The following is a 4,955-nucleotide window of genomic DNA, read 5'->3' on the forward strand; positions in this document are numbered from 1 at the left end:
CTTGTGCTTTCGTAACGGGACCCGGATTCGCTTCTATGTCTCCACCTAGCAGCAACAGGCGCCAAAGATGCAGATGCTGCATGCGCAAACCGGTTGATACCGTTGGGTATATCAGGGGGCCACGATACCGCAATGTGACAAGAATTGTTGCTACGGTAACATGAAGCTTCAAGGTAACTAACCTGTACGAGAGCAAACAATGAGAGCAACATTCCAACTGCGGTGGCGAGGCCAGAAGTGTGGAAGAAGAGTGCGTGGTTATATGCAGGCAGGTCAGCTGACATGGTTCCGAGTTGTCAGCCGAGTGGATTAAAAGCAATTTGGTTTGGCAGCACGACATCCGGTGGATTCCGGCCCCTTTTTGTAGAAAATGGCTCGCTCCTTGAGAACTGGTTGTGATGGCACCATCCGCTCGGTCGAGGCCAGCCAGTGGTGCCGGTGACGTGGAACAGAACTGGCCAAGCATCGCCATGAACAGGACCTGTACGAGTGCAAACTGTGAGCGCAACATTCCAACTGCTGTGGCGTGGCCCCTTTAGATCGTACTTTGTAAAATTTATGCAAAGTCCATTCATACAAGGTCTTCAGGGAAGCCTTTCGGTGCGTCGGTAGCTATAGTACGGGGAAATATCTGTTGGGCGCGCAAACAAGCGACGCGCATTATAAGCAGCGGTGTGTGTGTGTGTTCTGAACTATTTTGACTTTATCGCATTTAATTCAACGAAGAGAACCTCCATCTCTGTATTACCAGCATGAAATGGTAAATCTGCTCACTATCTGATCGTTTGGCGTTGGGGCTAAAACATAAGAGCGCATGCTCGTGTACGGTCAGCCTAAGTGGCAGCTAACATCTAAGTGGCAGCCGCTTTCAAATATTTGTGATACACCGACATCGTTCTCACGCATTTCAAGTCTAGTAGGGTTGAACTCGCTATATTTTTACGCTAGCCTCCTGCATGAGGCCGTTGGCACTGCTCAACACAGCGATCACTGCGGTTGGTGAACCAGTTTGATACAATTATAAGCTATGTGCTTCGGCATTGCCTTTTTGCGCTGTAAAGCCATAATATCCGAGATGAGTCGCATAAAATGAAGGCGATGGCTGTTCTTGAGGACGAAATTTCCGTAATACGTGTGAGTGCGTCGTAGAGAACGGAATGAATACAACCGAGAAAAAATTCGGTTATCATCCTCTTTCTCGAAAAATAATGAGAAAACGGGCTAACGCCGCAGCACTACCTCGCATAGTCACGCTGCACAACAGGCGTTGATGCCGCGTGCTTGGAACATGCGCTATATAGAACAAATATATCTGTAATCCAGCACCTACCGCTGCTTATAGGATGCTCGCGCAGTTCGTAAACGGTCGCTTTGCTGGACAAGTATAGTTGACATTGTAAGGTATGTTGTCATTACTAACCAAAACTATTTTATTCATGGGTGGAAATCGCATACACCAAACCAAGTAGTCGCGCAATGTAACCTGCAGTTGAACGCTTGTCAAAGTATAACAGCACGCTGTTACGATGGTCGCGTATGTTTCATTGCTCTTAAACCGCAGCTTTGAAGTAGAGCATTATACTGCGGTAAGGTAACATTAGTGAATGGAACTTTCAGAAATACAAAATTGATCTCCGAGGCTGATTGTATACTCAAACACGCGCGCACACATCGCGCTGCGTGCTCCGTCCACCTCAACGCCAGCAGAAACGGCAGCAGAAACTGCAGCCATAACTTCAACTTCAACTTTAGTAATTCTTCTAGTACACTCTAGAAACACCCTTCTGGGCTAAAAGCTGCCATAAGCAGCTTGACTGGACCCAAGAGACGTTGTTGTACATGGCCGCGCGATAACAGAGAGTACTTTAAGACACCAAACAAAAACAGTTGTAACATTTTCAAATAGAAGCCTATTGACAGGATAATTATCTTCCGATACAGAAACAAACAACATTCAACGATATTTGATAAGATGAAAAAAAGAAATCATCAAAGGGCACCAGACAATTGGAATCATTATACCTGAAATACATATGTTTACGTGTGAACAAAACACATCTTCAATTCCCTTCGAGAAAAATTAGAAGTGTCAGTGTAATTATTAAGGATTTTTCGTAAATTGTGTTTAATAGATTGTCATTTGTATTCAGCGCAAAAACGTAGTAAATACCAAGGATCAAAGTTTCTTAGATGTACTGGTATTTCATGGCGCTGCAAGGCTGCTATGGATGTAAACCAATTCCTTAATTCTTCTTTTGCAAAAGAAAACATACGTAAAACGCCATTTTTGTAATAGCAGTCTACCTACATAACTTGGTATTTCTCTGACAATGTTTTTGTCGTCGATAGGGGATAGGTGCTGGCAATGTGCCGGAGGATTGCCTTTTGTAATGTAATTACTTTGTTCATGTTTGTTTGTGTTGTGGTCCCCTATACTAAACTACAATAATTAAATTGCGAGGTAAACAATGCATGATAATTTGGTAACTTGGTTTTTACCGGCATGAGAGCTCTACAGCGAGCCAGCACCCGGGCTACTGCGGTAAATTTATTGCGAATTTGATTAAAATGAGCATCGCAATTTAGATGACAGGAAAAAGTTATACCAAGTATTTTATCTTGGTTAACTAGCTCAATATTGTTATCTAAATAAGTTATTGAATGTTGCAGTTCAAAAATTTTATTCCTTGCTCTAAAAAGAACAGCTTTCGTCTTAGCAGGAGTAATTATTATTTTCCGTTTAACTGTGACCACTCAGACAGATTACGTAGCAGTGCATTACACCTAATGATTAGTTCGTCCGCATTTTTTCCAGTAAAGACTAAAGTGATATCATCTGCATATATAAAGAAATCCACTGTAGCATCAATATTTACTGAGTCATTAACGTATAAGTTAAACAATAGTGGGCCCAAAACACTTCCTTGTGGCATTCCGTTTTTTATTGACAGGAAAGAAGATTGGACATTATCGATACACACACACTGAGTCCAATTTTTCAAGTATGACTTCATTAAGGCGAAGGGACCACCGCGAACTCCTTACATAGAACCTTTATATATAAGAATGTCATGATTGAGGCAATCAAACGCCTTGCTGAAGTCAATGAAAATCCCGAGGGCGAAATTCCAATCGTCTATAGCTAACACAATATTTTCTTTCAAGGATAAAATAGCTGTCTCCGTAGATCTTCCCTTTCTAAAGCCAAAGTTCGAATTTGTTATAACTTCATGTTTGTCGAAAAATTTTGTTAGCCGTGTAGAAATAATTTTTTCTGGTGCTTTGGAAAAAAAAATTGGTAGTACAGATATTGGCCGGTAATTGGAGACTTTATTTACATCACCGTGTTTCAATAACACCAATATTCTAGCTCGTTTCATACGATCTGGGAAAGTAGCCGACTGTATTGCTAAATTGAATATCTGAACTAGCGCATGAATGAAGGGCAAGTGTTCCATAACGTATTTTATTGGCTTGATTTGTAAATTATCGATATATAATGATTTGCTGTTATTTAAAGTCATTATTGTTGTAAACACCTCATGTTCATTTGTTGGTTTCATAAATACAGTATTAGGAATACTATTATTCAGTGAATAAGCAACTTGGGGGTCATGGCTGTACGCTACGCCTGCGTTCACAAAATGAGTATTAAAGTGGTCAGCCAGCGCTTTACCGCTAAGTTAATGATTATTATCAGTTATCAATTTGGGTATTTTGCTTTTAGTTTCACGACCTAAGACGCTATTTATTATTTTCCAAACCGCATCCGGGCGCTTCTTGTGAATTTCAGAAAAAAAGCACGTTGATAGTAATCTAGTTTCGCTTGCCTTAGTATTTTAATCAATCTATTTCTTCCTCTCTTAAATTCCGCATGTGTAATTTCTGATCTCGAGTGCAAGGAAGTATGATAAAGGCGGTTTTTGCTTTTTATCAGCTTGACGTGCTCGTTGGTGATCCACGGTTTTCGTATCTTTTTTGAACGTCTGACCTGTCTGAAAGGAAAATGCGCAATGTAAATGCGCACAAAAGCTTCAGAAAACTCGTTATATGCTTCGTTTAAGTTCTTTTCTTCTTAACACGAAATTCCAGTCGGACGTGATTACAGCCTGACTAAATAAATTCAGTGCGTCATTCGAAATATGTTGATAAGTAATTCGTTGTGTTTGTTAATCATAGAATACACTACAAAAACTGGACAATGGTCACTAATATCATAGGGAATTGTACCCGTAGCACATACAGGTGTATCTACATTTGTAAGGAGAAGGTCGAAGGCAGATGAAATGAAAAGACTAACCCTGGTTGGTGTAGTAATCAGATTAGTAGAGCCAGATTAAAGTAGTCGGCTGTTTATATCGTGTACATACTTATTATCCTCCAAAATATTTATGTTGAAATCACCTACACAGACAAAACGAACATTTTCAACTAAGCAGAATTCCAAAAGTTTACTAAACCAACCTAAAGAATGCTCGATACCGCCATTCGGATGGCGGTATATTACGGACAACACCTTCTTGGTGTTTTTGGCGGTTAGCATTTCGCAGTCATGATTTATGAATGAAAATTCTGGCACCATTTCATAATCATAATTATTTTTAGCATAAAGAGCGACACCGCCTCCTCGTCTGTTCTGACGGTTCATGTAAAATAAGGTATAGCCTTCCAGTTGAACAACAGCGTAGCTGCTTTGAAACCAAGTTTCAGGCATCATTATGACGTCAAACTGAAACGAAAATTCATTGAGGAAACAGGTAATGCTGTCGGCCTTGCCAACAGCGGAACGGGGAATTGAAATGCAAAACAGTGGTATGTGTATTACCTGGCAGATGAACGTTTTGGGGTAATACAAAATCAAGGTATTCCATTTGAACAGAAGGTGCAGGCATGTACCACGACATTTAACATATCTTGGAAAGGTCTTCGTTATGCTCTATTCTTACGATTGGTGT

The sequence above is a fragment of the Dermacentor andersoni genome, chromosome 3 (assembly GCF_023375885.2).
Source record: "Dermacentor andersoni chromosome 3, qqDerAnde1_hic_scaffold, whole genome shotgun sequence".
Classification (NCBI taxonomy): domain Eukaryota; kingdom Metazoa; phylum Arthropoda; class Arachnida; order Ixodida; family Ixodidae; genus Dermacentor; species Dermacentor andersoni.